Source organism: Miniopterus natalensis, chromosome 12 (genome assembly GCF_054644295.1).
Source record: "Miniopterus natalensis isolate mMinNat1 chromosome 12, mMinNat1.hap1, whole genome shotgun sequence".
NCBI classification, from domain to species: Eukaryota; Metazoa; Chordata; class Mammalia; order Chiroptera; family Miniopteridae; genus Miniopterus; species Miniopterus natalensis.
Genome location: NC_142092.1, coordinates 35,679,965 through 35,700,373, shown reverse-complemented (window position 1 = coordinate 35,700,373; position 20,409 = coordinate 35,679,965). Strand labels below are relative to the sequence as shown.

General features: G+C 39.2%; 1 protein-coding gene across 16 annotated transcripts in view; it reads left to right on the top strand.

Moving 5' to 3' along the window:
* TRPM3 (transient receptor potential cation channel subfamily M member 3) overlaps positions 1 to 20,409 on the top strand; it is a 656,939-nt gene that overhangs the window by 280,346 nt on the left and 356,184 nt on the right. The window lies entirely within an intron of this gene.

Genomic DNA, 20,409 nt, shown 5'->3' with positions numbered 1-20,409 from the left:
TCTCAAAAACTTCCCTTCTTCGAACTCTTCTATTTAACATTTACTAAAGCACTTTTATATGCTGGGCACTGTTCGAAGCATTTAATCCTTTCAACAGTTACTAGGGGAGCTACTCTTATAGTCCTGGTTTTAAATATGAGACTAGAATGCAGAGGTCACCTTGTCCAAAGACATGCAGCTAGTGAGGCATTAGCCAGGAGTGGAATCTAAGCACGATGTTCCTTGAGAGCCCATCTTCCTAACTACTTTCATAGATTGCCTCACATGTTCAGTTAATTAACATTCTAGGTGACTATATCCTTTCCTTTCTGGTGTTTGTTAATACATTATAGGCATTGTTCTTTATACCCTTAAAGGCAGAGTACATTTTGTTTTGATAAAGATCAGTTTAGCTTCATATCCAGAAAGGTGAGGGTAGAGGGTGTTTCCTGGATGTGCTGAGGCCAGAGTTGGAAAGGATAGTCCTGCCTCCAACTAAACTGGCATTTCTGTTCTTTCCCCACACTCTCTCCTGCTCTTTGTTCTGTTCTTTTCAGGTACATGATTGACTCCAGAATGTGTATATATGGAAAGGTTTTAGGATCAGCCATTCCTGTGAAAGGAGGGATTTCAGGGACTTTCAGACCTATTGTGTATATATAAAGCCAGCTACACTGCCCAACTGGGTGTGGCTCAGCGGTTGAGTGTCGACCTAGGATCCAGGCGATCGGGGTTCGATTCCCGGTCAGGACACATGCCCGGGTTGTGGGCTCGATCAATGACTCTCTCATCATTGATGTTTCTATCTCTCTCTCCCTCTCCTTTCCTGTCTCTGAAATCAATAAATATATATTAAATAAAAAATAAAAGCCAGCTACATAATTTTCTAGGCCTAGTACAAAATAAAAATGGGGGGACCCTTATTCAAAAAACAGGAAAAAAGTTTATTCTTTTTCTTCTGTGGTCTTTCTTTCCTGAGGATTCTTATTTACAATTTTAATGTTTCATTCCCTCAAATGCACCTAAGACGCTGCAGGAGGGATGGTGAAGGGCAGTTGCTAGGTGGGGTGGGGGATGACTAAGAATCCATCCCAAGGATGCAGTGGAAGTTGGTTGAGCCTAGGCCACAAAGCCCCAGCACATCCTCCATTGCTTCATTGAGCCTCACTTACAGAATTCAAATTTAAAACAACATTACAAAAAATTTCAAGATGGCAACTGCAGAGTATTCAATCCAAGGGCTTGCCTTCTAAATATAGAGCCTGCGCAACTGCACTGGTTGTGAGTCCATGAAGCTGGCTCTTTATACATATTTATTTGGTTTGACTTAAGAATCAGAGCTGGCGGAGGGTATGGCTGAAGCCCCTCTAAGCTATGTCTTGCTCCTGCCATTATTAGCTTGATGGCATCCTTTGAGGTGGTTTTTATTGTCTCAGTCCAATGACTAGATTACAAATTTTAGAGGGCAAAGTGTCACCTCTGTGTCCTTGCTAACTCTCCCGAGGTGACCAGAGGACCACCGGGGAGTCATGTGGGCAGTGTGGAAAGTCCATTTAGGATGGTGCAGGCTTCCCAGCATTACAGAAGGACTCACACCACTTTGTGATGGCAGAGAGACTCCATGTTCATTGGACTCACTGAGAAACACTGACTACTAAGCTAGCTGGAGAAAAAGCAGCCAGATGCAGTTTGCATAACCAAACACTTGGTTTCATTGGGAAGATGCACATGCATTTGAAATAAAGAACTATTGGCTTTCAGCTTACCTTTAAATGGTACAGTTCTGGATGTGCAAACTGAAAGGGACTTTGGAAATCGTCCCACCGATACACTTAACCAAAGAGAAGCATGAGGCCTGGGGGTGACTTAGCTTTACCTAAGGTCACACACTTCCAGAGATGCAATTTTTATTTGGCCTCACTTTTATCATACCACATCTTTCCCTTGGAACATGTGATGAAAGCCACCCTGAGGCCAAAATAACAGTGCAGAGTGCTACCCACACAATTCTTCCTTCCTCCAGACCCCAACGTGTCCCTGCCCATAGGCCACATAGATATACTTTCTCCTTCGCCAGAGAACACATTCTTTTCCATCTTGTGCATCATTCAGGTGGCTTATCCAAGTACCAGCCACCAAGTCTGATGGACACAGTCAAACATTTTCTCTTTTCAGATGTTTGAATTGTGCAAACAGAACCCTAGCCAGGCCAGCACAGAGGAGTCTCCTCTGTCTCCCCTGGAATTCAAGGCAGTGCAACGGTACACAGGTTAGAGTTGATGTGCAAAAGCTGGTTCTCATTCTCCTCATCTGGCAGTGAGTCCCTTGAAGACTCTGCAGTTGCATCCAGTCTCAGTAGGAAAGTGGGCTTTGAGCTGGGGCAGTGGCTTCCCAGGTGTCAGGGCAGAAAGGGTGGCAACTGTACCCCTGTTTGATTTGTTCCGGTTTAGGCATTTACTCTGAATTTGTTCCTGGATTTATTATGCTGCAAATTGAAATACTATCAGAAAATATTTTAGTTGAAATTCTAGGCTCATGGACTAAATTTTATAACATGTTCCTCCATGAGGCCTTGTCAGCAGAAATCCTGTCACCATGATCTTTAAGAAGCAAGATAATTAGGGGGAAGATGCTTTTGCTAATCCCTTTAACACTGCAAACTCTACTTAACAAAATGTTATACAGACATGTATGCTGTAGTCTAAATGCTTTAAAACTCGTTTGTTTTTAAATTATGGTGATTTCTAAAAATTATTAATTGAAGAAGTAATACAGGCCATGGCAAACATTTTAAGGAGTACAATTCAATGAAAAATATGATGACATCTCACCACTGATAATTAATTCCAAATTCTCCCTCCCAAGAGGCAATTACTGTTAAAAATCCCTTCTGTATCTTTCTAGAAATTTGCTACATGTGAAAAAATTGTGTGTGTGTATACATGGGAAGATGCATTACATATTATTCTGCATATTTCTTTTTCATATAAAATTCTATCTAGGAGACAGTTACATATAAGCACAAATAAATCTCTCATTTTTTAGCATCTACATATATTTCCATTTCAAAGATGTTCCTTAATTTATGTAAAAAGTCACTTTAAAGGGGTGGTTTTCTAGATTTTTGCAATTACAAACAACACTATAAAGAAATCTTACGAGCCCTGGTCAGGTGACCCAGTTGGTTGGAACATCATTCCATACACCAAAAAGGTGGTGGGTTTGATTCCAATTAGAGCATGTGCAGGAGGCAACTAATTCATGTTTCTCTCTCTCCCTCTCTCTCTCTCTCTTTCTTTCTCTAAAATCAATAAAAATGTATCCTCAGGGGAGGATTTAAAAGTGAAATCTCATGAATGTGCTTTTGCTCACATGTACACATACATAGATAAGATGGTTTTCCAGAGGTGGAGTTACTGTCTGAAAAGCTACATGCAATTAAAAATGTTGATAGATATTTTCCAAACCACACTCCAAGGATTGGCTAGCCTTTGAAAAACTGTGATGGAATAGAAAAATAAAGACAAATATAAAACCAAAACAGGAGACTATGAGTTGAATTAATATGTTACAACATGCTAAAAGCATGAAGGGATAGTCATTTAAATGGAATATCAAAGGAGTAAGTAGTTTAGTTCAGTTTAGCAAACACTTAGCACCTACTGTGTGCTGAGCAGTGTTAGATGGATGAAGGGGGGGCTGGCGCATGAGGAGGAAGGTGCATACGAGTGAGCGAGTGAGCGTGGCCGCACGTGGCCTTACCCTAAGGGCTCCCCAGGCTCTAGTGCAGGCAGTTCTGGGTGAATACACAGGTGGTGTGTTCCAGGGGCACAGGTAAGAAGCTTTAATAGGTATGTCGTTGGGGAGAGGACTCATGTTCATAGTTCTTTTTGTACCTCAAATATCTTTCTGCTTTAGCCCACAACATTTATGTACAATTCAGGAAGAACTGATATCCAGGCTTTTTCCCTGTTTAGCTATGGATTGAATCTCCAAAGTTTGTTTTTAAGTCCATTTAGTACCTTTCTTCACTAAAACATTGCCATAGTTTGTTCAATTCCCAAACCATCACATAAAAGCATATCTTACCCACAGTGTAGCAGAAAAGTTATACATCTGTGGTTAAAGAAGGCAACAATATTGTGGTAAAAACAGGTAATTAAGCAAAAGATAAAAACAATTTAAATAAGTAGCTCACCGTGAACACCTGCCCTCGAAAGCTACCAGGTTTACTTAGAGGGGAATGAAAAGGTCTGTGGAGATTTTGTAGGTCACTGGCTGTTTCTCTGGAGAATCTCAGGGGCTTTAGAAGTTAACCAACCTATCTCAATTTCTACTTTTTCCTCTTTGTGCTTCCTTCCTTTCCTGAATCATGGAAATGGGTCAGAAGGAGAGTTTTTCCTGAAATGGAAAGGAAACAGCTGAAAGAAAAGAGTAGAAAGCAAAATGAATTTGAATAGGGTAGCAAAGAGGTATGAGGTAGGAAAGAGGAGCCCTGGAGTGGAACTGAGGACTGCCTGGTGGATAGTCAAGTGATGAAGCTTGGGGTCAGGAGTTCTGCAAACTACCCTGCAGGTCATGGTGTTGGTCCCAGGTCCCTTGGCTGCTCTTTAGCGGGAGCTGGGCTTGGCAGTGCTTGCTTCATGCCAGTGGCTCTCAAGCCCGGGAGTGCTTCAGAGTCACTTGGAAATTTTGGAAACGCAGGTGCCTGGCGCCAGTACTGGAGAGTTGGTAAGGAAGTTGAGGGTGGAGCCTAAGGAATTGGTATTTTCCTGTCCGGATGTGTGAGGTTTCCGGGCGATTCTCATACACAGCCAGGATTGAGAACCAGTACAGGGCTGGCCTATGTAGCTGTGGGTGAAAGTGAAGGAAAACTCCGTGTAACTAACTGTTTGTGGTGTAAGCAAGATGTGTTTAGGCCGAGTGTTTGTAACGCATGGAGCGCTTGCTTGCATCTCAGGAAAGTGAATTCTCCTCTTTCTGGAAAAGTGTAGGATGTGACTCTTCTGTTCCTGGGGACAGGATGGTAAGCAAGGCAGGTCCCCGCTGTCTTTGTGTTTATGTTCTAGCTTTTGTCCTATTCAGTGGTTCTGATGAGTGATTCTCAATTGCACTGCACCCAATGCCTGCACTTCATCCTCAGATGCGATTCACTGCTGTCAGGGGGGCTCAAGCCTTGCTGTCTTCCTAAAGCCCCCTGGGAGATCCTCAAGAGCTGAAGTAATGAGAACCTCGCCTAGATTTGTATGAGACTGAAGAGGGAACAGGAACTTCTCTCTAGCTTCTCTCCTTCCCATCTCAGCCGGGACCCGGCCCACTCCTTGACTTCTCATACAGGGAAAGATGCTAGTATTGTCAAAGGTTTTTGAGATGAGGTGTCGCTCGTTGTACTAAGAAGTGGAGGGAGCTGAGAGCAGCGCAGCAGTGATCTCCGTGACCCCAGAGGCTTTCCCGCGGGTGAGCCCCCTCCCTTTCTTGGGGGAGGGCGCCGAGAACTCTCCACCCAGGCCAGGAATCGGAAAGCAGATAAAGGCGTTTCTCCTCTTCCCGAGGATGGCTCCTTGATCCCGTGGCAAACTGGCCTGTTGTTTTTAATTACAAGGTTCAGTGATGTGGTAGTGAATGGTTGACAGTCTGCCCTGGGGCAAAGCCAGCCTCTCTGACTGGGAGCGTTTGCTGACTCTCCCCTGGCTCATGGTAAGCCAACAGCAGCTTCATGCCTGCCTCGCAAGGTTCAGAGAACTGAGGCACTAGCTCCAGCACAAGGCTAGATGCATCTTTCCTTCATCCCCACATTTTTTATTATTGACAGTTTCTTTCACATAAATGTATAGTTGGCACTTTATTGTATATAAGCAATATCTTAATTAAACAATAAAATAAAAAGGAAAGATTAAGGCTTAGGTTTTATTCCTTTACCATGATCAATTATTTCCATCTTTTTATTCTGTTTGATGTTCATTTATAGGGACAGTTTATCTTGTTGCTAGTTAATATGTCCTCTTAAGACTCTTCTCTGATGTGATCACAGTTAAAAATTGTGTACAATGTTTGTGTTCTGACAGGTCCTGTTATAAAACGTATGCCTTATAAAAAGAGTTAGTCTTCCTCAAAGAAGAAAAAATATTAAAAAAATTTTTTTCAACATTTAAATAAATGGTCCAGATATCTATTATTTATGGCTTTTTTATGACCCACAAGCCACTCATTAGATGGTTTTACGAGATTGACTCATGATGTGGAAGTTTTACTAGACCTTTAAAGTTAAGAGAGATGTATATTTAAATCTATCAAGTGGTATGGGGGGACTGTTTTTTTCTGAGCACTTACTGTCCAAATATCTATGAGAACAAGGTGGAGTAGGGAAACAAGGAAACTATACCATACAAATATTCCCAAATGAACTAGCCACTTAGAAAGTTAGCCCCCACCACAACAATCCTCTTTAATTAACCTGTTGCCTGTTTAAACACTAAACAAAATTCAGTGCAAAACGCAAACTGATTTCAAAGGGAAGTTGGAAACACTTGGATATGTGGAATTTCATCAAAGGCAATGTTGGTGAATGGTTTAAATCTTTTGCAAACGCATAAACAAACGACTATCTATTGAGTTAGCTGAATCAAGAATTGAAAAGGAAAATAAATCTGAGGTGGAAGACGGTGCGTACTTCAGAAGTACATTATTCAAATATCGAAATATTGAGAGAAACCTTTGCAAAAATGGTTAGATATTTTTGCCAAAATGGCTATCTTCATAATGACACTACAAAGTATCATGCATCTTTGTTAGGAAAGTTAGCTACATTCTCATTCACCAGAAACAAGCAAACAAACAAAAACAGTAGAACCCATTTGTTCTTAGAAATAGGCTAATTCTAAAGATCAGTACATAATTCAGTTTTTTGACATGCAAAAGTCATTTTTATAATTCAATTCCTGTTTGGTTTTTTTTGGATAAAGTCTCACTCAAACACTTGCCCCCACTATTTATAATGAAATGTTTTTCTTGCTTTTAATAGGGTCATTTTAAGTTAGCCTTTTCTTGTAACAGATATCCTTGAATAACCACAATGATGTACTTCTGAATTCTATCCAGAGCTTCTCAAGTCCCTACCATTTTAGCAGTAATGACATCAATAATAATTATTGGGAATCTACTATGTGTTCTTCTACTCTGACTATGTGCCACTCTAAGCAAAGCAATTCATACATGTCTTTTCTTTTCATTATTATAACAATCCTGTGAGATAGAAATTATCTTATCTTTTTAGATGTGAAGTAACTGAAGTTGGAGGATGTTAAGTAACTTGCCAGGGTGGAGAGGCATGATTTAGACACAGGTAACCTGATGCTGGAGCCTGCAAGAAACAAATATTTTACTAGAAAATTCTCACTCTAGGAACTGGCTTGTTCAGATATTAATCAGAGTAAAACACCCTGCAAGAAACAGCTGCACAGATTGTTTGCCTTGTGTGCTGAAAAATATTGGGCAGTATTTGGACAATAATTTAAGTAAGAACTAACTGTATCCACCTTACCTGTCCCAGTAGTTCCTAAAATAGAATTAAATGTATTGTTAACAGTAATCATGGTGCTGCTGGCCTATTAGTCAGATGGAGGAAAGAAGAATATGGTAGCTCTTAAAGCTGTTGTTATTATTTACGAGCCCCAAATTAGTGGAATCAAAAGGTGTATTCTGTACAGAGAAGAAAACTGATCAAGCAAAGAAAGTTTACTTTAGAATAATTTTATATGATAAGGTGTATATTTTTTCTTCGATTCGTGACTCTTCAGCTTTTTAATAGCTTCTTAGGGTAATAAAATCAAGATAATCATAAGTGCTTTTGTATCACTAGAAATTTCAACATTCTTTTTTCAGCATTATCTCAGCAATATTTTTTCTGGGTTTTTAAAAATTGAATAACATTTAATTTCTATATCATGGAGTCCTGTCATATATAAGCTTCCACTTTGAAAAGCAAAGCTCTCTGTTTTAATATTATGTGACACAAGAAATAAGATTTTCCAAACAAATTGGCTTATGGTTCACTGATAATCTGTGGAGTGGAATGGGGGAAACGCATTACAGCTTACTTTAAAACCTCATTCAAGAAATATCAATGGGTATATTGGGACAGGACATTAGTTGAAGCTAAGTCTTTGACCAGCAACATTAAAGCAGTTGGAGAGTGTCAGGGGCTAATCACTGATGACATCTCTGTGCTTTCTCAAGCTTAGAAATTAAGTGAGAGGCTGTAAATACAGCATGCTGCAGTCTGTTTCTCCCTGCAAACTAGCAGGCATACTTTTACCATGTAATGAGAAAGCTCAGAGGCACAATTCTGGCTCAGAATCAGGACCTTGCATCAAGCCTGTATTTTTTAATGTTAAGTCTCACCTTCTCTCCACTCCCCATCCTTGCCCTTATTACTTGAATTTCCCTTTTTAGTCTTCTGTTCAGTTTGTTTTTTCTTGTTTCTTTGCATTATGCTGTGTATTGTTTTAGTTTTTGCAAATTATTTTGAGTTCTTGAAGAGCCAGTATAACTGCACAGGTTCTGCAGTAAGACTGCCTGGGTTCAGCTCTTGATTCTGCCTCTCAAGAGCTGTGTGATTTCAAGCATACCACTGAATCCATCTGTCATTCATTTTCTTCTTCTGTAGAATGGGGTAATAATGGTACCCATCACCTAGGGTTATTGTAAGGATTCAATGGCATAATACATGGTAAGTGCTTTGAAAGGGAGTCTGGTACATGGTAAGTTCTCAACAAGTATTAGCTATTGTAGATATGGAAGGACAGACAGCCATGCCTGGGGAGGGGGTGAGAAAAATAGGCAAATATAAGATGAAATGCTTTGTAAACATGATGATAGGTTTAATTGCCTTAAAAATATTTTTAACTGCTGACAACCCTAAAAGCAAAATGTGGTCCTGATACTTACCAACTGTAATTGTAAATAGAGAAATCTCAAACGATGTAGAAGTTGTCATCAATGAAAGCATTCCACAGACTCCTGGAAACTAGATCTGATATGCTGGGTTTCCTTATATTAAAAAAATCAGATGGGCATGTGTTTTGTCACATTAGTTTCAATTAGTTCCTCTCTGAAATTATGTGTTATAGTAATGGGCCTGGTAATACTAGGATTGCTACCTAGTTAAGAGATTAATTCTACCTAATCAAGATATTTGATACCAAAAACATCAGAATCCAGTTTCCTACTCTTCCTCTTACCTCTTTCTTTCTTGCTTTCCTGGCACTAAAATGTCTGTGATGTCCCTCTAAAGGAGTAGAAGAAAGATAAATACACTTGATATTTGTTCATTCCCAATACGTGAACCATGTTCTCTGCTAGAAATTCTAACTCCCATCCTCATGCCACAAGCAGGTATTAATATCATCACTTACATTATAGGTTTGGGGAGTTAAATGAATCTCCCAACATTTTACATTTAGTGGGTGACAGAGTTGGACTCAAACTCTGGTCTATATGGTGCTAAAGCCCATTCGCATTTTCTTATAGATACAGCCCATTTTGTAGCTCTAATCACTCTACTACAGAATCTATAGATAAAGATATAGCTATAATGTATTAATTCAGTCTTGCGTAATTAAGAATCTATACCAAAAGATGTAGAGTCTGGGTTACAATTCCCTGCTGTAAATTTTTGAAGAGCAGTTTTCCTGGGTAGTTTAATATCATTCATTTCATTGTCATGATTGCAGTCCTGTAGCTACAGTTTTTAACAACCTCTCATCCTATACTCTTTGTGACTCTTTTCTTGATTATCCACAGCTAAACTAATTTTCTAAACCACGTTCCTATATCAAGTCATCTTTTTAGTTAATGTACAGGTTATACTTTTGTAACCCAAAGACACAAAAATACAGTGAGTCAAACAAGAAAGAAGTGTATCTCTCTCTCATGTAATTGCCAGGGCTAGCAAGCATCTCTGCTGTCCTCAAAACATGGCTTTGAATATTGCTTCTTTTCAAGGAAGTGAGAAAGAGGTAGACCCGGTCAAGGAGATGGCCCAGAAATGGCACACGTTGCTGCCACTCCCATCTCATTGGCCCACGTAAACTCATACAGTAAAACTAGTGAATCCTCTTACCAAGTGGCTTCAGGGATAGAGGCTCTACTGCTAAAAGGAAGAAAGGAAAACACATACTGGGGCAAAATCGGTGATGTCTGAGACTAACGAACCTCTAATACTCCCACTGTCTTTTCTGTTGAAGGTGACCTAGATTTCAATATCTTCTATGGTGAGGCCCTACCTTACCCATTCAGTTTTTTTCTCTACAGCCTCGCCACTGTAGGGTTATATCAATTTTAGAACTGAAAAGAAATCTTTAAAACAACAGTTATGGTCTTGACATATATAAAAGTATGTATATTACAAGCCCATCAGCTGAGTTGGGCAACTCTCCAGCCCTTCTCCAGGATAGAGTTCTGCATGTGTGGTGAGGGGGGAAAAAAAAGAGTGATTTCTGTTTGTTCTATCTAGAGACAGAGATTTATATTTGTGTTATAAAAGGCAATGAGAACACTAAAAAGATAATTTCAGAATTTGATACCTATTATTATCCTCTCTCCCTGTCCAAACATCATTTAAAAAAGTAGTGAATATGTTATTTGCATGCATATTGGTTGACAGTGAGTATCCAGTAACTCAGAGTTTTGCAAATGTTGTTCCTCTAAAATACATTTCTATGATTTTGTTTTATTTTTATTTTTTTAAAGGAAAATACATCTGATAAGAAATCTGGCCCAAGAGAATTTAGAGAACAAAGCTCACAGAAATTGCAGTGGATTTGTTCCACAAGCTAGTGCAAAGCTAAAAGCAAAGTGAGGCATGTTTCTTTGCTCTCTAAGAATCCTCTCTGCTTGAATCAACAGTGGAGAGCTGTATAGCTGAACTTGTAGCACCATGCATCATTCATGGCCTGATGAAGTAAAGTGCATAACAATCAATGCAGAAATCCAACTGCACAAATAAGTTTGCCAATAGCTTGCAGACTTCTATTTTGTTTTCTGCTGATCTAGGACATGACCCAGTCCCATTTCAGGAGCAAATTACTGATACCTTTTAATAATACTTCATCCAGCCCGGCCGGGCGTGGCTCAGCGGTTGAGCGTCGATCTAGGATCCAGGAGATTGGGGTTCGATTCCCAGTCAGGGCACATGCCCGGGTTGCGGGCTCGATCAATAACTCTCTCATCATTGATGTTTCTATCTTTCTCTCTTCTTCTCCTTTCCTCTCTTGGAAATCAATAAAGATATATTTTAAAAAAATATATATATATATATATACACTTCATCCATACATGTTCTGCCTGCATCTGCAAGTTGATTTGGGTGATGAGCAGTTTTGGCAACTGTTAGAGTGAAATATAATTTCATGGTCAACACTGATTAAAATCTAAATTAAAAATAAGAATAAGAACATGGCATATTAACTTACTAGACAGGTAGCTTTAAGTCCACCATTCTTTGCTTAGAATAAATTTATGTTAGGGAAAGAGACTAAAGGGTATGCTTTCTCAATATTTTAATTTTGATACAAAGGTCCTCCTGCCACTACATACCTGTTTCTTCCCATGATGTGAGCCCCTATAGACACCATTTTTATTACTTTCTTTATGCACTTGCATATGAATGCAAATATCTGTTCTTATCTCCCTGGCTTTCTTACATAAAAGGTAGTATAATATATAAGGTACTATATATACTGCTGTGTATTTTGTTTGTCTCTCATAAAATATCTTGGAGAGCTTTTGATATGAGTACATAGGCAACTAACTTATTCTTTTATAGAGCTGCATACTTTTCTATCTGTCAGAATTTATTGAACCAGTGCATTATTTAATTAAGTTCTCAACTACTCATTAGCTAGGCATTATTATACTGGATTTGCAAGGAAAACCAAAGTTCTGGGAAAACTTCTACAGTGCTGCCATGGTGATCTCTATCTTCTAGGGTCTGGTAGATTGGTTTATATTATGCCATCATGCTGGAATGATTACTATCAGTTCTTAAATTTTGTATATTCTTAAGAAAATCTCCTTTCTCCACATATTCACAAATAAGTTTTTTTATGCCAGAGGTTTTCAACTTCAAAATACAAGAGAAACATTTGGTGCCTTTGAAAATGCAGATTTCTTGGCTCCACTCTCAGAAGTTCTCATTAATATGTCTGGGGTCAGATGCTGGAACACAGATATCCCAAGTAGCCCAACTCCATCCTGGCTATTCACACAGAATGGAAAATAGAGGCCCCACTTGGAAGTCATCATTTTGAACATACACCCTAGAGGATCTGGGAGCAGTGATCCCTGGACCACATGGTAACACACAGCTGTAGACAGTCCCTAGAGGCACATATTACCTGTGTAGGGTATCACACTTGATAGTCAGCAGCATTCCCTGATCTCGTTGCTACCTAGTTCCATGTGGGGCTTTGGACCAGGATTTGTTTACCAGGGCACTTGGCACCCTGGCTGTGTGCAGGCCCCCTTAGATTATAGTGGGTGCAGCAAAGCATGAGGCTGAATATCTCTTTTTAAAAAAATTTTTCTTGAATTTATTGGCATGACATTGGTTAATAAAATTATCTAGATTTCAGGTGTACAATACATCATCTGTATATTGTATTGTGTGTTCACCACCCAGAGTCAAGTCTTCCTCCATCATTATTTATTTCCCCTCACCCTCTTCCACCTCCCCCGCCCCTCTTTCCCTCTGGAAATCAACATACTGCTGTCTGTGTCTATGAGGTTATTTTTTCTTTGCTTAATCCCCTCACCTTTTTCACCCAGCCCCCAAACCTCTTCCCCTCTGAGAGCTGTCAGTCTGTTCTCTGTATTTATGAGTTTCTCTTTTGTTTATTTTGTTCATTAGATTCCACATATAAGTGAAATCCTATGGTACTTGTCTTTCTCTGACTGACTTATTTCACTTAGCATAACACTCTCCAGGTCCATCCGTGCTGTCACAAAAGGTAAGATTTTATGGGTGAGTAATATTCCACTGTGTAAATGTACCACAGCTTTTTTTATCCACTCATCTACTGATAGACACTGGGCTGCTTCCAAATCTTGGCTGTTGTAAATAATGCTGCAGTGAACATAGGGGTGCATATAGTCTTTCAAATTAGTGTTTCAGGTTTCTTTGGCTATATTCCCAGAAGTTGAATCACTGGGTCGTAAGGCTGTTCCATTTTAAATTTTTTGAGGTAACTCCATACTGCTTTCCACAGTGGCTGCGCCAATCTGCATTCCCAACAACAGTGCACAAATGTTCCCTTTTCTCCATGTCCTTGCCAACACTTGTTGGTTGTTGATTTACTATTGGTAGCCATTCTGACAGGTGTGAGGTGTTATCTCATTGTGGTTTTAATTTACATTTCTCTGATGATTAGTGATGTTGAGAATTTTTTCACATTGCTATTGGTCATCTGTATGTCCTCTTTGGAGAAGTGTCCATTCAGGTCCTTTGCCCATTTTTTAATTGGGTTTTTTTGTTTTTTGGTGTTGAGTTTACTAGTTCTTTATAAATTTGGTATTGAGAAAGCCTAGAGCTCTCTAGCAGATTAGCATATAAATAAGTGCTGTTGGATTCCCAAAGGCTGTATGCACTAGGAGTTGAAGGCACATCTGTGCAAGGGATTTAAATAGTAAACTCTTACGATCTCCAGTAACAGAAAACAAAGGAATCTTTAGTGAGTAAGAATTGCTTCCCAAATTTACCTTTCATCTTTTTCTTTGTTTCCACCATACTCAGATCAGGAATCATAAAAACTGAACCATACCTTTGGAACTGAACACTACAGAATGTTAGAGCTTGAAGAACCATCAGAGATCATATAACATGAAGATCCTTAACTAGGGACCCCTTAACTTCCAGAGGTCAGTAGACCTCCTGAAATCATAACCATAATGCTGTATCAAAAGAGTTTCTGAGTTCCTTAAAGTGATCAAGTACCACTAATATAACCTAAATCCCTTATTTTACCAATGATAAAACAGTGATCCAAAGGATTGCAATAATTTACCAAGGTCACAGAATTATTTGTGGCAGGGATGGGGCCAGAATATGGGCATCTTAATATTTTTTAACTGATTTCTCCATGGCTTTGAAATAATATATGAAGATGGTCTAGTAAGAGCTTTTGAAAAGGGATGTGCCATTGCCAGGATCTGCAAGCATCATAATAGAAAATGTTAACTGAGCACTTACTTTGTGCTAGACACTGTTCTAAGTACTTTACATATTCATTTATTCCTCATAATGACTCCAAAAAGTAAGTGGTATTTGTATTATTGTCATCCCCATTTTATTTATGAGGAAAATAAAGTACAAAATAATTAATTGGAATGCCAGAATATCTTAGTTCAAACTCCAGCAGTTTGGCTCCACAACCCCTACTTTTCATCATTACACTATGCCACTTCTGTCTATGAAATGATGATTAATGTCATCTGGGAGAATGACAACCAAAGCTTTTACAAAAATCCACATTTTCATGAAACATAAGAGAAGGTAACCTTGGCTCTGTTCCTGCTAACTTCTGCATTTGAACATCATGAGCCCTAAAATGGAAAAGCACCATTGAGATGTTTTTAATGGTGAAAGATAAATGTCAACAGGGGTTATCTCTGTATCATGCAATATGTGCAATTTTATTTTTGCTTGGTGCTTTCCTGTTCTTCAAATTTTCTACAAAATATATCTGCTATTTTGTTAGTCAAAAAGAAAACATAATTCTTAAAAATGCCACACACAGGATAATTAACGTAGAAGTTCATTGCCTTCATTTTTGTCTCAGGCCATTGAAAGGAGTCTTTGACCTCTACTGACATTTCCTGTCAGGTTTTGAGCCTCTGAGGTATGTTCTCATCTGTCTTTGGAGTGCTTTTGTGTGGTGGGAATTTCAAGGGCTGACAGAACTGCTTTAATGCTTTCATAGGTCAAAGTATGGCACTATAGCACCAACCCCTCTAGTGAAGGAAAGAGAGTTTCTCCCAACTTTATCTGTAGAACACTATGAATGGATGGATTTCAGGAATCAACTTTTGAGTACAGAGAGGTGCATAAAGGCTGGAGACTGTGGTGAGGTGAAATGAAAAGGGGGAACAGGGGCCAAGAGAGACTGGCATGGGGGAAACTTTTAGGATAGGCTACATAGGAACAGGCAATTTGAAGAATAAATTATGTTCAGTGGTAATTTCCTCACCTTATGAAAAAAAAATAATATGCAACATCCTTCAGTGCTAACCAGCAATGATTTATCAGTGTGTGTCTTGAAATGCCCAAACTCAGAGTTGTTAATTAGACAATGGCATCAAATGTGACCCAGCTCCACGTGTAAGGCCGTAGGGGGCCCACTCTGCCCCATGCTGTCACAAACAGTATCAACAACAACTTAACGACTGCACCCATCTGCCAAGACCCATTTATAAAACATTTTTAGAGCCCATTATTTGTGGCTGGGAAGGCCTGTGTCATGGAGTTTGTTACAATTTCAAATCTCAAGTTAATGGGCAATTTCTTGGAAAGTCTGTACAGAATTCATTTCTTAGGACTGTGTTTCCTGGTATGAAGATCAGACCATAACTGTTTCTCAGGAAACTTAGTGTTCTCATAGCAAGTGTCAAGCTATGCCATAGGCAAGTTTGCCAATTTTTTAATAATAAAGGTCACAAAGTCAAGCCTTGTTTAGATATTATTGTCATCAGGATACAAAATATTTACTTTGGTGCATTTTTTCATAAGACTGAATTTACAGCTTTAAGATGTCAAAGTTTATTTTCTCTAACTTGAAACACGTGGGTGGAGACATTTCTCAAATATGTGACGCATTTCTGTCCCTTTTAAAGCAAAGCACTGTACTCTAGGTGCTAGGGGGTCACCACTGTAAAGCAAGAAGTATTAGTGCATATTCAGCACTTCTCCTACACTTAAGTCCCAGACTCTGTGCTAGGTCAGTTTGTGTGTCTGCACTTAACATTTTTTATCTCTTCTTTTACTATCCCTCTTCTAGGTATCATTTCTTACTCTTGCCAGCCACACACAGGTTATATGAAATTTGGTTACTTTTCTTAATGTCCTGGGTTCCAGGATTGCTTCAGGTAATTGAGGTGATTAGATGAATGTTTTTTAGATAAAAGACATTTTGTTATGAGCATCAATAGATATTTTTAATGTTTTTAAATGAATTCACTAAGCTTAATGGTATACTCTCAAAGTGCTTAGAACACATTAGTGACCCCATTGTTTAGAAATGTAAGATGAATGACTGGGTCACAGAACACTGGGATTGTGATTTGGCCACAGTACTATGACTTAGTCAATCAGTATCAGTTCATCAGTATCAGCACAGATGGCCTCCTAAATCTCCCAATGTCCAGAGCTCTCATTCATTCATTTATTCATTCATTCATTCACTCATCAGAGTGGTATTTAACAGGGATTAATTTTGTACTTGTAAGCAGCAAGATTTTGAGGTTATGAGATTTAAGAGTAAACAGGGCTTCAAAGAAATATAAACCTGAAAAACTTTAAACCAGCTAGAGGCATTTTTAATAATTTAGCACAAAAAGTCACCCTTAATTGACAATCCTACTTAAACATGATTTCTTCATCCATTAGCTTTGCAATTCTTTGGAGATGATTACATTTTACTGTAAAAACCAGTTTTATGGTAAGGCTCATTATTATAGGGATTGGGACAAATGCCACCCACAAAATATCATGAAAGATCTGATATACCAATTGCCTACAAGCCCTAACACAGTAAGGTGTGTTATAAATAAGCAATCTTGCTAGACAGTTTGCTTCTAATTCACCTTGTTTAAAACTAGATTTATCATTTTTTCTCAAACTATCTCCTCTATTTAATATACTTACATATTAATTCCAGGTTTTTAGTAATTACAGCATGCCACACCCTACCCCAGGCCCTTGGGACACATTTCCAGGCTGCAAAGTTTTATAGGCTGGAAGAAAATAAAAATAAATCAGTAATTACACTAATGATTATTTTGTTTCAATCAAGCTACAGGTTCTGATTTAGAAACTCAACACTTTATAAAAGTGTACTGAAACCATTTTTTAGAAGTTTCTTTTATGGGAGCTCCATATCTAAGAATGCCTAATGTATCATATCCCTGTCTATTCCCCCTTCCTGTGTTTTCAGCCTAGTCTGAGCCCTTCTCATTCCAATAGGATGCTAGGCTACTCTTCCATTTCAGATCCTTCCCAGATCCCTGTTTCAGTGACAGCCTCTTCCACAACTCTCTCCTGTTTTGTCCTTCTTATGCCACATCTCCAGATTAGGCACCCACAATGTCACCTTGAATGCAAATGTCCTTTAGTGGTCTTGCATCATCAGCAAGAGGAATGCCCACCTTCCTAGACTGCATTTGGGCTGCCCTCCTCCTGGCTCCAGCCTACCAGCCCAGCGTTATCTTGCATTATTTCCTTAAACACACTCTCCCTTCAGCCACCTTACTCTACCCATTGTCTCCTGAGTGTACATTTATGCACATTATCAACTCCATAGACATGCTCTACTATCTCAGAATATTGAATACCACCAATTCTCTTATTTCAATGGAGATGCTTCCTGTAAAGTCCTTTAGATCCACAGAGGGTACTCTCCTTTCCAACTTCATGATATTAATCTGTTTTTCTTACTTAACAGCACAGTTCTTTCACTGCTTAATTATATTGCAACTTGCAATTACACACCTAGGGCTGACAGTTTCTAGACATGAAGGACTATGTCACTTTCAGGATATAGCACATGCCTTGCATGAAGTAAGTACCCAGTAAATATTTATTGATTTCATAAAAGAATTCTAACTGTACTCAGCAAAAACGAGGACATTTTATTGATTCACATCAATGAGAATCTCCATAAGAATAGCATGCCAGGCTCCCCAGAAATGTCCGGTATAGAGCGTTATGAGTCCGATTCCCCAAGTGGCAGTTCATGGGGGGAGAGTAAGTGCTGTGATAGGAAGTAAGACCTGCTTTGATAATATGACCAGGATGGCTGGATTCCAGAGCTAGAAGACCAGTAGAATTGTTTGATTATTTACTTTAGAAAGCAAGATTCATCTCCCATGCCAGTTCTTATCACATCAATATTTCATTGCTGTTGTTCTCTCTTGGGAATGTCAGAGAAGTATATTGAATCTTCATTTACTCAAAGAAACAAAAGTATTTAGTAAGCAAAATCAACAGTTTTAATCTTTGTTCCACCTGGCTATAGTGAAGCTGGCATACGTTGTATAAAATTTGCCTTTATATAGTTTTCTAGTATGTTTATATTGATAGTTCTTACAATTAGCAGAATATAAAATAAAAAGAAATGCTTATTTTTTCCTGATTTTGAATAATAAATTGAAACCATAAAATAAAAGGCCATTCCAACCATAGCTTTGGCTGGCTTAACATAAAGATATAAAACTGAAATGCCCTTAAGGCTACCTTATTAGACTTATTAGCACATCCTGCATTTTAATAAAGGGCAGATAGATTAAATCTATAGAGCATTACAAAGTTGGCTTTCTGAACTCCTGAAGGTAAGACGGCAAATCCAGGGCAGTGGCACTAGGGATCACAGGTGGCTGTTTAATATTTATTATGAATCTTCGTTGGAAGTTGGTGTGTGTCTTTAAATTTTCATTACCCAGCTGTGGATCACTGCGCTCATTTCTAGACCTTAGAGTAGTGAAGCCTCTGCAGAGGGTAGAGTTCCCCAGAAGAAGGGAGACCATTCCAGTCCACCCTTCACACCCTCCTGTGGCCAGAGTAGAAGCTTTGATTCCACGGCCTCCTCAGGCTTTTGGATCACAAGTTCACACACCCTGTGTCAGGGGTCCCCAAGACCAATCCCCACCCCTCACCCCATGTTCAGTGATTCACTAGGAAAATTCATAAGACTCTTAGAGTCATACTCATGGCTAAGATTTATTACAGAGAAAGGATGCAAAGCAAAATCAGCAACAGGACAAGCCAAGATGCATGAGGTAAAGTCTGAAGGAAAACAAGTATAAACTTCTATGAGTTCCCAGTGGAGTCACAGAGGATGTGCTTAATCCCTGCAGCAATGGATTATAGCAATATGTGTGAAATGTTGTCTCCCAGGTAAACTCGTTAGGCACTCATTACGCATGGTTTCTATTAGGGATTGGCCACATAGGCATCCTCTGCTGAGCACAAGCCAAAATTCTTGACTCCTAAAAAGAAAAGAAGGTGTTGAGCATGAACTTCATTGTTTGCCCAAACAGTTTAGGCACAGTGAGCACAGTGAGCCACTGTGAGCTACTATTATTTGCCTAAACTATTTGGGCAAATAATAAAGTTCTGGGAATGGTAGGAACCTTCTCAGTGTCCAAGTGTCCTGATGCCAGCCAAGGACCAACCTTGCAAACAGGGCTTTCTAGGGATGACAGTCTCAGGTCGGCTATGCTGACTCTTTCTACATGCTGCCAAGTCCCAGATGCAACTGCATTTCAGGGTTATATGACTGGGATGTCCCAAGCCACCAAGTTTTCTCTACCCTTATTCATTTAAAAGATTACATGTTCTACATGGTCCTGCATGTAGTGGCCTCTGTCCACTTCTCCAGCCAATCCTATTGCATTGCCCTCTTTGTTAATAAGAAGTCAGCCACACTGGCCTTCTTTCACTTCTTCCAGTGCTCCAAGTGGTTTCCTGCTTCTGGGCCTTGCTGTATACTGCACCTGGCTGAGCACTGTGTCCTTCAGTTTCTACCCTGGCAATCACTTATTGAGAGACATCTTCCCTGACTCCCCAGACAAGATAAGGATCCACTTGTTACTCTCAGAATACTCAGCTCTGCTTCTCAGCATTGATAACAATTGCAATTAAATGCTTGTCAATACCTCAATTTAATACTTGTCTTTCCTGTTAGATGTAAGTTTCTTGATAGGGCTGGGATTGTGTCTATCTTATTTGCAACTGTATTCTTAGATTACTGGTACCTGAGGTCAACCAGTATTTGTTTAATGAAAGTATATGTTTCTTTCACTTTAGTGCTTTGATAAATAAAGCACGGCCCCATCACAGATCAATTTACTACTTTGAACTGAAGGTAGATACAGATAAATATATAATTAGGATGCATGGGCTAAAGTTTATGGCTCATGCTTGTGATTTCAAATCCAATTATCACAAAGTAAGAAGAGTGTTTCCACAGAGTTGCCTCCTAGTGCAATAGCTCCCCAGGAAAGCCTAGGGAGTCAGATGGACCTGGGATTGAAACCTAGCTTTGAAGTCAATGTATTGGATGACTTTGGACCAGTTATTGACCTTCCAGGAGCCTTATTTTTCCCTGTATATAAAATGGGGATACTAAGCCCCTCTTGGGAGTTGAAAAAATGATGTAGTAA